The following is an 18,425-nucleotide window of genomic DNA, read 5'->3' as shown; positions in this document are numbered from 1 at the left end:
TGATCGCTCCATGAGAGCGAAAGTGCAGCGTTAACCCTTTCAATGCCGCGATCGTGGCATTTTAAGGGTTAATTCCCGTTTTGTACGAGACTCTGCTGCTGCACTGACCTGGAAGCACCCTGTACAAATGTGTAAGTTTAGTAAGCGGGCTGATGATGATCAGATCACTCCTGACCAACTGTTGGTTTTAAAAAAATCCTGGCTCCTAACTTTCTTAGCAGGCGCCTAGATTCACAACAAATTTGTCAAGCCCTGCCCTAAACCCATTGAAAACTATGCATTTTGAGCCAGTACATGTATGGGCTGTCATTAAGGGGTTAACAAAGATATATCCCGTTTTCTTTACTCTGCCCTTACTAAAAACAAACAAAAACATTGTAATCCACAAATCACGAGAAACCAAGCATGTTGCGGTGATGTCATTTAAGTTCACCTGTTCACCACTAGCTCACCTGTTCTATCTGCTATCCAATGCAAAATGCTTTTCAGACATCGGGTTACCAATCTTTGCCAATTGATTATGTATTAATCAACTTCTAACACGTAGTTATGAATCTACCCCAGCTCCCCTTTTTATTCTACACCCCCTCACATCCTGGTTTAACCCCCTTAAGAATCCTTCTTTATGCTATAGGACCACAGCAATTTTTGTTCTCTCTTTAATCATTAGTTCCTTGTTTCTCATTTAACGTACCCAAGTAAAAAAAAAAATTTTGTTCCAAGAAGATTTTTATTGCAAAAAAACACAATTATATTTTCATTTTATTAAAACAATCAGTTTTACAAAAAATATATGAATTATCCACAACTAGTAAAAAGAGGAAAAAAAATATTGGTTAACTTGCATTGATAACCATCCTATATCATTTTCATTTACCGTATATTCCGGCGTATAAGACGACTGGGCGTATAAGACGACCCCCAACTTTTACAGTCCAAATATAGAGTTTGGACTATACTCGCCGTATAAGACTACCCCTCTACCCAGCGTACAACAACCAGCCAATCACGGCAAGCGATGTACCTTACCGGTGATTTGCTGGTTGATTTGCTGACATATACATACATGCACTGCCCTTACACACACACACATATATAATATATATATATCTATATATATATATCTACACATATGCCTGTCCATACATACACATTTATACACTGCCCTCACCACACACCCCTGCCTTTACACACACATGTATATGTATATGTGTATATATATATATATATATATATATACATATACATATATACATATACATATATACACACACCAGTGTGTATATATATGTATATATATATATACACACACACACACACACACCAGTATATATATATATATACACACCAGTGTGTGTGTGTGTGTGTGTGTGTATATATATATATATATATATATATATATATATATATATATATATTTCTCCCCCCTTTCTCCCTATCTCTTACCTTATCTTCTGTCTTCTTTCTTCCATCCAGTTGTGGGAGCCCGAGGTCTGGCACTTCAGACCTCGGCTTCCCTGCTCTCTAATCACTAGGCGCCGGGACATGACATCATCCCTGCGCTCGGCATCAATAGCCGGCGCCTAGTGATTAGAGAGCAGGGAAGCCGAGGTCTGAAGTGCCAGACCTCGGGCTTCCCTGCTCCCTCATCACTACGCGCCGGCAATTGATGCCGGGCGCCGGGACATGACGGCATCCCTGCGCTCGGCATCAATAGCCGGCGCCTAGTGATTAGAGAGCAGGGAAGCCGAGGTCTGAAGTGCCAGACCTCGGGAAGCCCGAGGTCTGGCACTTCAGACCTCGGCTTCCCTGCTCCCTCATCACTACGCGCCGGCAATTAAAGCCGGGCGCCGGGACATGACGGCATCCCTGCGCTCGGCCTCAATAGCCGGCGCGTAGTGATTAGAGAGATTGGTGGCTTCGTGGGAACCTCCGGCTTGGTAAGTACCCGGCGTATAAGACGACCCCCCACTTTTAAGAAGATTTTTTGGGGTTAAAAAGTCGTCTTATACGCCGGAATATACGGTAATTTTTCAAATTATTTTCAGGTTTTTATTTTAACCACTATCTAACCCTAACTAATTCCCCACTAACAAACCAATATACATTAGAAAGTAAATAATAAAAATAAAAAAACCTTCAGAACTGCATTTGTCGTCTGTATCGGTGCATGTGATTTGCGGCAGAAGAGATTTTGGAATTGCAACACAGTGACTGCTACAGATGAACTTCATCTTAACTCCCAACACATATCAAATTCCTACATTAAACATAAAGCTGTCCAACACTAGTAATCGGGGCTTATTTTAATAGGCTGTGGAACTTCAGCAGATATGTTATAAGGATGCCTAAACACATTAACCTTGTAACAACTTCACAATGTTCCATGCCTTGAAAATGTGTGCCATCTATACACTGCTACCCAATGGTACCCGGCGTCAAGAACTGCCTCGCCCTCCAAGGCAGTCTTCAGGCATCATCACTGACCAAACCCCCACGTCAGAAGGCATACGGCAGTGAGTGCTGCTGATCAGCTGTCTTAGAAAAAAGAAACATGGAACATGAAATATACCAAGTCATAGTAAGCAATAAGGCATCGCTGCCAAACACCACAAGGTGGCCTGCAATCGTACAAACGCATGCTCAGCATTGTAAGCTTGTTTTTGCATCTTCTTTCTGTAAGTCCATTGTTATGTGACACACTACATATGAACAGTGCTGTGAAATATCACGGTGCTATACAAATGAATACCGATATACTGCGCTATAGACACTGCACCTGTACGCCGTCCACGAGAGATGAGTAGCAAATATGCATGCAATTGGTTACATAAACCAGAACTTTGCAACGCATGCCCACCTTTCATTCTACCACAAAGCCCAATGAACATAAGAACATCATTCTACAACAATGCTGGGCTGACAACAGGCAGCAGCCATCCACGAGGGGTAACTGCCATAGCAAGAGGCGCCAATAGCAGGCAAAATCTACAACCCCTACAGTGCCAGCGATGCAGGGGATTTGTAACTGGCAGAGCGGGGTCTGATGGCCAACGATGTATCCTCCATGCAGCAGCACAAAGCCCCATTTAATATCAGCAGCATAGATTTTACATTTTCAGATACTTGGTGGATAATACCCAAGTACAGATATCAGCCTATATATGCAAATTTACTCGATAGAATATCCAAGATTTAATAGTATGCTACAGTAAACTATAATATATAATATTATACACACACAATAATATATATATTTTAAGGTAAAAGGAAAATGCATTCTGCGGTAATATCCTCCAACCCTATGAAAACAGTAATAAAGTGACTGGGAAGGCCATGTAAAAAGGAAGGACTGGGAACCTATAAAGGAAGCGATAAGATCTGTTCTAGACTGTCAGTGTACGGTAAAGATCAACGTTTTACATTCCTTTAGATAAAACTGAAAAAACCCTAACAAAGCAAAGTAAACAAGAAACCCGGAAAACACAAAACATCTTCAACGGCATCTCGCAGACCAAAGTTATGGCAACAGAAATACAGAATTGCTGCGTTTTGTTGAGTAATCAGTGTCAATTTGTACCAAAAGTATTTAATGCTGCGCTTCAAAAGATATAAACTCTACCAGTAATAAATCATATGAGAGGCACTGGTGAGAAAATAATCTCCCCTCCAACATCAAGGCATCCAAAGTACTGTCCTCTACAACAATCACCAGAATCATTTCCACAGCCCACCAGGCGCAAACTGCACCCAGCGCGACCCCACGATGACACCGACACACAACATTAAACCATTAAACAGCCTCGATGCCGCGCAAGAACACAAATCACCTCCTTATGGCTGCACTCACACACGCACTCAGCTGCAAGGCTGCACTCACTCACACACTCGACCGCAAGGCTGCACTCACACACACACACACACACACAAGTGCAAGGCTGCGCGCGCACACTCAACTGCAAGGCTGCACTCACAGTCAACTGCACTCACTCACAGTCAACTGCACTCACTCACAGTCAACTGCACTCACTCACAGTCAACTGCACTCACTCACAGTCAACTGCACTCACTCACAGTCAACTGCACTCACTCACAGTCAACTGCACTCACTCACAGTCAACTGCACTCACTCACTCGCGCAGAAAACATGCTGATCTCCCTGCTACAAATACACACAACTCACCGCTAACCTCCCAGCATCACACAAACCCCAGAACGTGTTTTCATTCAGAAGCACCCGCAGCCATCATCATTTACAACTTGTTTACACCAACAGCGGCACTGGTGACAACCCAATTACCTGACTGCAAACATACAGCACGGGGTGACACGGCTAAGACCGGCTCTATTTATTTACTTAGAACTCGCCCAGTGCGCCATACACCGTAAAGCAGAAAAATCTACTAAAAGCAAAGCCGTCTACCTTCCACTGTTACAAACTCACAGCAGACAGTCCCGCGAACCCGGTCACTTCCCTATGAGCGGCCAAACAGGATGCAGCTGAGTCAAGACGTGCTTATTTTGCCGCGGGGGTTGTCGGGAACCGTAGTTCATAGACTTGATTCTTACCTCCTGTGCGCTGACGCCAAATACTACAACTCCCATAATGCACCGCCAGGAGAAGCTGGGTCGTGCACGTGCAACAATTATTAGTCAGAAGAAGAAAGTGTTTGGTAAGCGAAGTGTAGTTCAGGTAAAATATGCTTAGTAAGGGAATGTGAAGGGCGGGAACAGGAAACAGTGAGGAAGATATTTAGTATGTGAGGAGTTTCAAAAATAAATGTCAAGTCTTTTGGAGTAATGTAGGCTTTAACCCCTTAAGGAGCAGACTGTGTTTAGCAGTAATTTTCCCTTCTCCTTTAGTGAACCCCACACGTTATATATGGTTTTTTCCAGTACAAGAAGTGTACCATTCTTTTGATCATATCATCTAATTTACTATACAAATCTCATCTACTACAAAACCTAATGAAAAAACCTGCTAAGTAGATTCTACTATTTGTCTGGAGTTTAGAAATACCAATGTTTTTTTGCTTTTTTCTGCACGTTAAATCAGTACAGGTAGGGCTTTGCTATTTCAAAACCATTTTTTGCAAATCTGGTAATTCTTCCCCCATGTGCTATTTCGGGTATCTTTGAAGTCGGCCAATGCAATTTACCCCATCAAACCACATATTTTTGAAAACTACACACCCCAAGGTGCTTCAAATGCTAGTATTTTTACCCTTTCCATGCACGAGATTCTACCCCCAGCCTTTGCCAAAGTGTGTGGTAATCATTTGTGTCCAGCAACATCTCCCGAGTACAGTAATACGCCATGCATGGGTTTATCTGGTTGTTTGGAGGCTACACCTTTTTTTCCATTTTGGTCAGTCTGTGCGTATGTCCTATTTGGGACATCTTTGAACCTGGCCACTAAAATTTACCGCATCAAACCATTCATTCTAGATCGCTTTATTAGCTTGTTTATTGCCATGACGTGCCAGGCATGTCATTGGTCGTTAACTGACTGTTTTCGTTAGGGGGCAAATTTATTACACGTTTAGAGTGGAAGCTCGTTTGAGCAGGGCCTTTCCTACTAGTTGTTTCTCTAAAGTGAACTTGTTTACTGGTTGTAATTTGCTGCTGAATATGACGCTGCTATTTAAAACAATAGGTGATAATAAACTAAATCTATTTTGTAATAATGCAAATAAACTGTAAGAAGCCCGCAGCGGCAGTTCTTTGATTGTAAACCAGCAAGCAGAGCCTTCTATGTCTGTATATAATAATATGTATTTTATGTTTATTATTGTTATTGGTAAGTGGGTATTCTCCATTGTTGTAACAACACAAGAGAATTTCATGGAACCAAAATAAAAATGTAATAGTTTTCTTCTTTGGGAACAAATGCATCACAAATATGATGCAATTGAGTCTCTTTCCAAATACACACTTTTTTTTTTAAGGGGAACTGCCATATTCCATAAAACTATAGTTAAATCAAGCAGCGAACACCATCAATCACTTGTGGTCACTTGTGGTATTTTTCTTGATTATTTCATTTTATTTAATCATGTTTATACGTTCAAGCTATGGTATCCACCAAGTCATAGCAAGAGCATTCCATTTTCCAGGAAAAGGTGGCGTTAAAGTTATAGCATGTATTGGCTAACAGAGTTTGATTGGAAGCTTCCAAGTACAGTTTGTTAGTGAGGTTAAAACAATTTCTGAGGTGATGGAGAATTCCCTCAGCAGTAAATTAGAAGGACTTGCAGAGAGATCTGACAGATATGATTGAGTTTGAGCATCTTTGATTCTTCTACTTCCTGGGAAGAGGAGTGTGAAGCTTCTGGTGCTGATGAGATTGTTCTGCACCCAAAGGGATAGAAAAATAGGGGAGGTCAAACTGATAAGCCCTACTTACTGGCCTCAATAGAGACAGCAAACGTATTTCCCAATATAACCTAACAAATTAATAATCCTCTCTCAGACACCGAATTACTATAACCGACTTATTTCTCCTAACACCTTCATGGATCTGGCATGTGTCAAACGGTTTTATGGCCCCTCTAGCCAGGGAGTAGACTGATCAAAGATGCTCTGGCTGAACCATATCTATCAGATCTCTGTAAATCAGGCTAATTTACTGCTGAGGAAATTCTCCATCACCTCTGTGTTTATTTAGCCTCTTTTTCAACTGTGCTTTTGTAATTAGGAAATTCTAATGCCTGAGGAAGGGACCTAACAAACTGTACTTGGAAGCTTCCAATCAAACTCTGTTAGCCAATAAATGCTATCAGTTTAATGCCACTTTTTCCAGTACAAACTTTTTGACCATTTTATTTCCCATGAACTGATCAAGAGGTTTGTACTGTGTTAGCCGTGGAATAGCAGGAGAAAAGTATTGTTAGCCAATAAATGGTATCATCTTAATTATACTTTTCTCCTGGTTTTCCATGAACTACATCAAGTGTTCTGTCCCCTCAAAGAGAGACATGCTTCTTAGACGTCCCCATTTTAGCTGATTATCACTAAGGCTTTTTACCATTATTACTGGTAGAGTCTCTGTGGTACTTATTGTCCACAATTTGGCCCCTGCAATCCCTGTTGAGCAAGGGGTTCCCAGGACCTTATCCTCAATTCCTTTTGGTCCACAAACACCCTCTGTGAGAATGGTACTGAGAACATTTCTATTAACAATTTAAGCAATTATTTGTTACCAGAAAATGCAAGATGTCCGTCATCATTCAGTGACTTGTAAGCTCTATTTGTACTTTAGAGATGGCTGTTTTAAAGACACAACCAACAAAACAGGTAAATGTATGTAGAGGGGTTACACCGGTGAACAGGTGGTGCAGCTGGCTTTTAGGATATTGTTACCAATCAATATCCACTTGGACCTGGAAGTAACATACAGTGCCAGGCATTAGTAAAATTCAATTTGTATATCTTTATTGCTCAAAGTGATATAACTTAAAACAGCTTCCATTGTATTACAATTCTTCATCCTTATTATTGCTTTACACACTACAACAGACAGTTGGCAAGTGTGATGTGTTAATATGCACTCCTCTCGTGCCATGTCTTCTAAGTATGCACTTGCGCCCCCCCCCTTTGGTGCCTTTGAATATTCTTTGTTATCCGTACAATATTAACTTATCATGTAGAGATGAGGAACAAACTGCGGTCCAACATATTTCATACTAGAGGTGCTTAATTGTAGGCATGCCTGTGGGCATCATCGTTGATAGAAGAGCATCAATGGAAGCGTCATTGTTTTGTTTCAACCGTTATGTGCTTTAAAAGGGTTAAGGGATATCTGAAAAAGTGGATTTGTTGGTACAAGTATATTACTTGGGTTACATTAGAATTTGGTTCTCCGCTCCTCTGCTGGGCAGCATGAAATGTTTACATTATTAGGAGCATATTATCATGTTGGTGTTATTCATAACTGTATGATATAACAGAAGTTATTTGAACACGGCCTCACTGTAAATGAAGTATAAATTGACACAAGTATGTGAAAGGCTTGGTTTACGCATTTATAGGGTAGGGTGCTATAGCTGATAATTTTAATAATTTCACAGAACAAGAATGTTTGCAAGCGGCGTTAAATTGTTCAGACCCCAGGCTGCAAGGCTAGTCCAAACAGGGCAAATAAGCTGCTACCCAGGGCCGGTGTTGGTAGAGGGTGCCACCATGTTTATTTCTATAATACCAAGCAAGTGCATGCAGGAGGGGACATAATTCACATGGGACGCTAGAATTGGCTAGAGTTGGCTCTTGGTCCAATGAGGTAGTTAAACCATCTAATGTAAACTATACATTATACATCCTCGGCCAGGCTCTTCAGTGCTGCAGGAATTTTCGCCAATACTTTACGCTTTTCTTAAAGTCTGCTTCTGGAACCTGCGCAGAAAATGGGACTCCTATTGCCACAATGCTTATAACAACTTTCCTTCTAGAAGCATTGCATACATCGTGAAACTCTAGACAGAAAAAAAGTTTCCTCCAAGAAAGTTTATGTAGGGCAGCAAAGGGCCCTTTTTATGACATAGGTAAAAGTTTTTGTTCACATCTATTCTGCAACTCACCTGCTTTTACCCCTTTTTTACCTCGCCAGGTGCCGGGACAATTTTTTGAGTTTTGCTATAGTTACAATTATAGTTACATTGCGTCCTTTTTGTCAGCGTACCTGAGGGCCAAGATTTAATTATTGTGCAAAGCACTAGTATTGTCGTGCTTCTGTTTTGGGGTGAGCCAACTGCTTGGGGAAATCTTTATGGTTTTCCTCACAGCGCCACATGCTATTGTATTGTATTGTACATAAATAAAAAATGAAATAAATTTGGGAAGACATAAAATTATCCACCCAGTGGTGGTAGCCCTTGTTTAAAAGGGGGTAAAGCAGGTCCCGCACTATTTTCCCATTAGTGCCCACAGATCCTGGGCAGCCAGGGGCATCAAAGTGACTGTCCTTTTCTTTGTAAATTGGATAGGAGACAGCATATCCCATACTGGTCTTGCAGAGTTTGTACAAAGTTATGCCATACCGTGAGCACTTTCATGGGATTTGCTGCTTGTAGCGCAGTCTAACCTTATAAAGGACCAGGGACTTATCAATGGCAACGTTCTGTTCTAGGGTATAAACATCAGAGAAAAAAAAATAATCAAATGGGCTTGGTGGGGGTGATCTCGGGGGCACTGGGAGTTTTAACCTAAGCAATCAAAATATCTTGTGCTGGTCATAATATGGGAGAAAACTGGGGTGAACAAGATGGGGTCTGTGTGCCAATAGGAGTGTATTGTGGGCTTTTTCACCATGCCAATGCCAGTTTTTTTTTTTTATCTCATGGTGCTCAGTGGGGTGCCAGGCCTGGCTTCTGGCCCCTTGGTAAGCTGCCTGGCACTGGACAGCATAAAGATTGGTTTGAGTTGTTAGGAGCAAATTTAAAGGTTGTCACGGGTCGTTTGAATGGTTCATAGCTTAAAACTTCCCGGATAATGCTTTAGCTGCCAAAAAGTTCCCAGAACTAAAGATAATAAGTTCCGAAGCTGGTTAATCATATTTCCAAGTGATTGTGTGACCAAACTGCAAGTTATTGGGAAAAATGCAGAGCATGTGTTTTGTACACATCCATGTGAGTACAGGAGTGGATATGTTAGTAGAAAAATATTGTAAAGAGAATAACCTCAACAATAGATGTCTTATGATTGTCGATAATTGTGCTCATCCCCCTGGCATTACAGAGTATTGCGGTAAAATTCATGTTGTGTTCTAGGTCTGTGGAACTTGACAAAGACGATGTTCAGAAGGTTTTGGCATCCCGACAGATGAAGAGGCGATGCAATTAAAAAAGGATATGAATTGAAACCGAACACAATAGCAAACGGCCCCAAATCGAAGTCGTCCAGGAACAATGCGTGAGATTTTCGCTTCGGTTGACAGTGAGGCAATGATTGTAGAAAAACATGACTTTTCACAGCTCCAGTTAATAGATGTACCTCCCCTATGATGTGGGGGTAAAAGGGGGGAATCTCCTTAAAACAATGAAGCACAATGAGTTAACAGACTTGAAGCACTACAACCCAGGCATCTGAATGATAATATCTGAAGCTTTTTCAATGATTCACTGGGTTCCTGAAGAGGACTCCCCGGGGCTCTCAGGTGCTAATGCTGAAGGAACCTGTACAGGTCTTCAGTCCTGGTGTTCCCACAAGATGACATGCTGGTCTCTAGATGGCTTCTTATTACAATATACTGCATTTGATATATAGTATAGTACAATAATGAATGATAGTTTTGTTTTTATAACTTCAGATGTACCAGCTCCAAGTGTGCATGCTTCATCTTTTGTTGTGAGGATCTTGTGTAAAGCTAAACTTGAAATTAAAAAGTAAAAGAAAGCACACAGGCTGCAGGAATAAACCAAAATCTGCTGCTAAACCGGTCTGTTTTCATGTCCAGTGTAAGATTAACACTTAGAAACCTGTTATTTTCCAGATTTAGGATCAACCGCCGATTACATATTTGCAAACTTTTGAGGCTTTTGTAGTCTCTTGTTTTGCATATTGTAGCTATCATTACTTATCTCACATTATGTCATTTGTTAGCATGTTCTTTCAAGTCTTTTCATTTTAGTGCTATCATGCAAATACAGCAACCAGGCTGAGTATCTTTATTGCCTGACTAGACAGTAAGCTTTTAATGCAATTTAGGTCTTTTTTTCAGGCAAATTATAGAAGTGTTTTTTTAAATACACTTATATTGCTCAGACAGTAAAAAAGATCTGTAGTGTGATATGCAAACTTCTCAATTGATGTCAAAGGTCAGACTTTCTATAGCAATTAACTAAATAACCAGGATAACCAAAATACAGACATCCTGACTCTTGTCAGAAGTGTTGAAAGACATTTGACACCTCCAGGAACCGTCCTGGCACTTCTGTCAGGAGCCAAGGTATTTACCATAACAATTCTGTATCAAAGTTTAGTCCATCCCTGTCTCCCTGGGTGCAGAAGCATTGATACAGGAAATCCCATGCTTGTTCTGACATTAGTCTGCATTATGTCTGTGCCGTGGTTGGCCTGTTTATCCCACGCTGGGTGTTTTTACAGGTGAAGGATCCACGGATCTAGTGGTTAAGTCGGGTATGGAATGGATACAGGTAGAATATCCATGGTGAGCCTTTTAGCCTTGCTTAGTGTAGCTCAAGATTCCCTTGAACCTGATTCGGCCCGAGGGAATCCGTGTGCATGCGCGGAAAGCGAGTGCTTTCCTGATGGCTAGTGGCTGTTTTAAACAGCCAATCCGTAGAATAAACCACTAGACTGAGGGGGTGGGAAGCTGCAGTTTCTCCCTAAGAAAAGTACTTTTTAGAAAAAAAAACTTCGATTGCTTCAGGTAAAATGACTCAAGTACATTCATTGTTTGGCTGCTCCGTGAGGATAAGTGTGTTAATGCGCAGCTACAATGCTCTGCTGTTATAGTGAATCCGGCAACATGTGACTTTGTAGAGCGCAACATTTCCCTAACACATTAACTGAGGAGAGAAAGAAGGAAAAATAAGTCTAAACTTACTAAAAGTTTATATTTTACCTATTTGTGTGTTGGCAAAACTGCCTCGAGTTGCATAAAGGTGAAACTGCGTGTCCTTTGATTTAAACTTGCATTAACTCTGACTTTTGATAGCAATATTCCCGATAACGCAGGTGTGATGTATGCTTCACTGCACACCCAAAAGTTTGGGAAGGCCTTTTCGGCGGCATATAACAGAACATGTGCCGTATGACATGCTCAGTTTTGTATAGCGGATGGGTGGTTTGGGCCGTGGGCCTGTCTACACACACTCTTAATATTGATGCACAGATGTTTATAACCATGTGAAAACTCAAATATATCAAATTCTAAATTTAAAATAAGGGACAGCCATCAAACACTGGAAGCATCAGTAATAGACTTAACACAAGGCACTGGGATAAGTAGATTGAGTTAGGAAAACAGCTTGGACGCATTTTTTTAAAATACTGATGTAACAAAAATATGAATCAATTAACCCTATGTTCTAACACAAAACCAGTAAGATATTAATATGGTGGGAATCCCCGTTTAAACCTATTCTCTAAACGTCCTATCGACTGGGGGCTACGACGAAGTGTCCATTCATTTGATTCCGTGTGATAGATAATACATAAGGTGCGTTAAGTATTCCCTTCATATGAAACGCGCGCTTTCACCTCACGTTCGTTCGGCACGATGCTTCCCTGTCTTTCGCGAAAAGCGGGAAAGCGGCTCGGCCTCTGATTGGCTAATTCAGGTGACGCACTTATTGCCAGTCTATTTGATGGTGCGCGTTCGGACGGCCCACGCCTAATACGCTCGGGTTTCGCGGTGCGTGTAGGGGTCTGCGGTTAGTGACACAGATAGAGGAAATAATCTGCGGTGACAGCAAAGACTCAAAGGTAGGAAGCCGCGTGCTTATCGCTGTGTGCGTTCCAACCAAGAACGCCTTACGCCAATTGATAAATTCGTGCGGTTGTCGAAATGCTTAAGTAACATCCAACTCGCCAGGCGCACATGGCTGCCTGTTGGCTCTATGAGTTTTCAGTTAACTATTCTGCTCCGTAACACGTGCCCGTTAACAGGGTAGTGTGCAGGCACTCCCTGGCGGATATTCTTGTCATGCACCGAGTTTAGATTAACAGCTGAGTCCGCAGTCTGTGTAATAAATGCATAACGAGAAAAGACGGCCTCTAAATGTTTTTTTTTCGTGCGGCGCTAACGCATACCACAGCGATGTACAGAGCTGGAAGCAGGGGACACCATCCAGTGTAACAGACCGAGTGCTCCAGCAGAACTCCAGTATACTTTCCGTTAAAATATGACGCATTGTTTTCTCGCTCTCATAAATAGCTATACGAACCGGCTGAGGCCCTAAAATCTCCGAACCATGGCAATAGCGTTCGCATTATATACGCTTTATATAAACCTATATGTGTGTAGGTTTTATGTATATGTATAGATATATGTATATGTATTGCAATGTTGGTTTGTGTAAATGTAGGGCCGGGCTGAGGCTGTGTTGCTGTCGGTGGCCCTTACGGTGCGCTTGTTGAGGCCATTTGTGAAAATATAATGGGAAGTGATATTAACTTGCGGGGAATCCAATTTTTACACTTATGATCTAAGGGTTTTCAGCAATTTTGTCATCTACACTTCAAGCATAATTACTGTCTTCAGGTTAGTTAGGGGTTCATGGCAGGTGGGGTTTTTTCCCCCACTGAAACACCTAATATGATGTATTATGACATGTTCTGTTCCACTTACATGTATTTAAGTTTTACTTAAATGTATGGATCTGCACTAAATACAGTATATTAATTGTATTGATCTGCATTTAACCCTCCCCTTCCAACCATTTGTGACAAGAAAGGGGCAGTTGTACAAAGTGAGCTGATGACTCCACGAGCAGGAAGCTAAAAAGACACTTATCAAAAATAAAAGAAAAAGTTTTTTTTTCTTCTTTGCCTTTCAGCATCGCAATCAGCAGATAAAGAGACATTGATCCAAACCAACCTCTGTCTGATTGGCTGATTCAATAATCACAGGCATGGAAGTGGCTCCTATTGGCTGCTGCTGGTCTGCCTGGGTCTCCGGGCGGAGCGCAGCACTGGTCCTGCAGCCCCTCCGTAGACAGTATTATAAATACATTATCCATTTTTTCATTACTAACACACATATTAACGCACGCACAAAGATTATTGCACGCATACTAACAAATATACTTATATCCACACATACCCAGTAACATATGGATACAAGTGTGTTCATGCGCGGTAAAATACACACGCACACGCACAATAACATAAGTACACGGTAAAATATGTGTGCACTAACATACTTATTCACAAACGTAAAATAGCTAGAGTTAGTACAAATAATGTATACAAATACAATGTGATATTCTAAAGTTTTTCCTGGGGTGCTGCACCCATATGAAGCATCGCTGCTGAGCTGATCCAGCAAGAGTCCGGCAACACAGTCCCCTTTTATCATCCCGTGTACTTGTGTCATCAAACTGTCCATTATACATAATACAAATAGCACACACATTTCAGAGAATTTTTTTTAAGCATGTGGCAAGTTGATAGCTGTTTTGTTGGTGTGTGTTGTGCAGTAGCGCGAGTGTGTGTATAGTGTTAGTCATTTGTGACCCTATTGAGAGTGTGCCTTGACGTGGCGGGTGAGCTTAATTATGCTTTGGCCAATTCATATAACCAAAACCTCTCATTTATATTATGTTTATATATTTGTTGCCAACTTTATTAGGGTAAGAAGCGCAGACAGTTTTTGTTTTTAGTCATTTGTGTGTATAATGAAATGCACTGTAGTGTTGGTGCATGTATGGGCACTGAAGAAAGTTGTGTTTTTTATGTAGTATTGCCCCAATAAACATGCTAAAACTGCTGACTGGGGGTAATATATGAAAATAAATTGGGGAAGAAAAAAAAGTTGACTAGTTAAAAGTAATTTATTTTGGCTCCTGGAGCCAAACCAAGTTTATCCACCCCTAGTATAGTGTTGGCGCAAATGTGTATATTTTATATATGCATATTGCCAGTCAGTGTGTGTGACTGTATGGCATTAGTATGTGCCATATAGACATGATTAGACATGTCTGTTAATGTATTTTCTTAGCGTGTATAACTGTAAGTTGTTAGTCTGTAAGTGTATGTTAAAGTTTATTCAGTAATTAGTAACTTAATTTACTAATGTAATGTATTTATCAACTTATTAAAATGTTATCACTAATTTATCAATGTTTTATCATTAAGATGTGTTTGCCAAATATTTAATGTATTGGCGAATACTTTATTTAAAATCAAAAATATTTACATATATTTTGTGAGATCTATATTTTCTTCAGAATGGTTCATATTTCTTAAATGTTATGTGTAATATTTTCTATTTAGGGGACCTATGGTGGCGCATCACCTTTAGAGGAGAAAATGAAGGGCAGCAATATGACCAAAACTTAAAAAATCTGAAAATAAAAACTGACTCCTAAGTTTTTTGGCAGATGAGCATTTGTTCATGTTAATTGCAGACCCTAACATAACTTTCTCTGCTATTTTATATTGATTTCTGTTTTTTAAGATGTTTTGTGATTTGTGCAGAACTTTGTTAGGATGCCTTAGGAGTTATCTTTTCAAACTCCACCTAACGCTATTTCATCCATGTGTGTGACATTCATGATTTCTTTTAGTTAAATATGTCCGACTGGGAAGAAGATGATGAGACCTCCGCTCCGACCTGTGGCAAAAATTTAAGCAACCAAGTAGGTCCTTACTAAAAGTGTTATTGATTTGTTTGCGCATTCACGCTTTGACTTTTTGACCCCCACATTGTAGCATTCTGCCTACATCACAGAGATACAGTGAGGGAATTTAAACATTTATGGGACCAATTAACCCCTTCAATCCCAGGGGTTTTGGTTTTTGTCGGTTCAGCGATTATTCTCTTTTCCTGTGAATAGTGTACCCATGTAAATTATATATTGTTTTTTTCAAGGAGATATAGAGCTTTCTTTTGTTAGATGATTAGCTGAAAATTTAGAATGAGAAATTTATTAAAAACTAGTGGAAATTAGAAAAAAAACACCTAATTTTTTATAAATTTTCACTCTGAATCCTCACAAAATTAGGTAAAGTGATGGAAAATCCCCTCCAAGTTTATCGATTCAGGTCCTGATTTCAGAAATACCTAAGTTATATAGATTTTCCGTACTTTTCCAGCACTTATAGGGAACATACTATAAGGTGTACATTATTCGTGGAATTTTTATGCTTATGGCTTAACAGGTTTGGGGGTTGTGAACGGGGGCAGGAGGGTTATACTGGGATGTAATGTTTTTTCTTTTTTTTATGTTTTTTTTTATATATTTTTTGTATATATATATATATATATATTAAAAATGGTTAGAGGTCCTCTTAGGGACCTCTTGAACATATTATTAATGCCAGTGATGTCACAATGACATCACTTAGCTCACTTTATTGTTTTTTTATTATTTTTTTAAATCGCTAACCTTTTTTTCTCTGTTTCAATTCTAGCATAGGAGGAGGGTGAGAAACATGGTCTCACTCTCCTCCCTGCAATCCCCCTGCACCGATCACACTGTGACCTCTATGCAGCATCTGTGCCTCATCGGAGGGATCGGATGTCCCCGCAGGGGATATCCTGTCCTCCGATGACCTTCCAGGTGACGCAACCCAGAAGGGAATGCCCGATCAAGCGATTGGCATTTAAAAATGTAACAGTTTTCCGGCTTGCATGCCGGAAGCTGTTACAGGAGATCGGACAGCAGAAAGCCGGCGATGCCGGCTTCTGCTGTCAGGGGGGAGTCCAGGATGTCAAACGACTGCCTTATCTCCCGTGCAGCAGAAGGGGTGTGTCCTTGCTACTGCAAGAAGGGCAGGACGTACCGGTACGTCCATAGGGGGATTCTTGGGATGTGTTTTTTGGGTGTACCAGTAGTGAAGGGGTTAAGGTCAGTTTTTACATCAGAAAAACGGGCAGATTGGATGGTCGAATGATTCTTATCTGCCATCAAAATCAAGGTTATGTTTCTATGTTAACTCTAAACATCGGAGGCAAATTTTTCTTTTAAGTAAATGTTTTCTTTTTTCATTCTAGGATGTTGATCCAGTAGACAATCATAGAAGTTCTTATGGTAAGTTACGGTTTATCCATTTGTAAAGTACTGGAGATGACCTTTGCAACATGCTCACAAGACCCTGACTTCAAATGAGGAAGCAATCTCTGGAGTAACACAGGCATCATTTTATGATGGGACACTCCAGTCATACCAGTCATATACATTTTAGCCGAGAGGTCCCTGTCCCTTTAAGTTTGCATTGTATCAAGTCCAGAATCCACCCATAAATGTTTGCTTATTTCCCACCTCCCTGCTAGTTCTGTGTTTGGCCCAAGAGGGGAGCAGCTACATGGCTGTAGATTTTAACCCCTTCAATCCCAGGGGTTTTTGGTACCTCAAAGCCCAGAGCAATTTTGCCATTTTTGGGGTATGTCGGTTTAGCGATGATTCTCTTTTCCTGCGAATACTGTACCCATGTAAACTATATATTGTTTTTTCAAGGAGAGATAGAGCTTAGTTTGATACCATAGTTGGATGATTAGCTGAAAATTTAGAATGAGAAATTTAGTAAAAACTAGCGAAGATTAGAAAAATAAACTATTTTTTTTTTACATTTTCCCTCTGAATCCTCACAAAATTAGGTAAAGCGATGGAAAATCCCCTCCAAGTTTATCAATTCAGGTGTCCTGATTTCACAAATACCTAATTTATATAGATTTTCCATACTTTAAGGGGTACAATTTTGTATAATTTTTATGCCTATGGCTTAACGGGTTTGGGGGTTGTGAACGGGGGCAGGAGGGTTATACTGGCTAGATGTTATGCTAGGGCAATGGGATGTAAGGTTTTTTTAAGAATTTTTTTTTATCTTTTTTTATATATATATATATATTTTTATTTTAATTTTTATACATTTTTTTGTATTTTTTATATATTTTTTTTACACAGTAATGGTAAGGGGACCTCCTGAACATGCCAGTGATGTCACAGTGACATCACAGCTCACATTATAATTTTTTTTAGTATTATTTTTAAATCACTAACCGTTTTTTTTCTGCTTTTCTCTTTCAGGACGGGAGGGGGAGTGAGAGAGATGGTTTCTCACTCCCTTCCCCGCGATCCCCCTGCACCGATCACACTGTGATCTCTATGCAAGTCCTCACAGACCTGCATAGAGATCGTAACGTCTCTGCCTCATCGGAGTGCAGGATATCCTGCAGGGAATGCCCGATCGCGCGTTTGAAATCAGCGCGATCGAGCAGTTAGCAATGTAACAGCTTACCGGCTTTCATGCCCAAAGGGCGGGACGTCCATAGGGGTTTCTTTGTGGGCGTTTTTTGGACGTCCCGGTACGTCTATAGGGGAACGAAGGGGTTAACTTGGGTTACTTCTGTGTGAGTACTTTAATATGCATTCTTCCAAAATGGAAATGGGGGGGGGTTATCAACCTGACACAAAATTTGATGCCATGGTACACATGCATAATGTACACATATACGAACATACACAAAAGATAACAAAATTGCACAGCCAAAAACCTTGTTTACACGCACAACCCAAATTTGTTGGCTTAGGAATGGGTAGGCAGGTGGCATCTCCACCCCCCCCCAGGTCTACACACACTATGTCTGAGTGCTAGGTAGGTAGACCTGGCATCCCTGCTCTCTAACCGTTACCAGGCGTGCCAACCTTGATGGCAAAATAGTTTTCCCAAATGTTTTTTTGATTGCATACTAATTAAATGTTTTTTTTTTTCTATTCAAGAAAATAACTTCAGCAGTCAAA

The sequence above is a fragment of the Spea bombifrons genome, chromosome 1 (genome assembly GCF_027358695.1).
Source record: "Spea bombifrons isolate aSpeBom1 chromosome 1, aSpeBom1.2.pri, whole genome shotgun sequence".
Classification (NCBI taxonomy): domain Eukaryota; kingdom Metazoa; phylum Chordata; class Amphibia; order Anura; family Pelobatidae; genus Spea; species Spea bombifrons.
The sequence above is the reverse complement of the archived record's forward strand: the minus strand, read 5'-3'. Positions refer to the sequence as shown.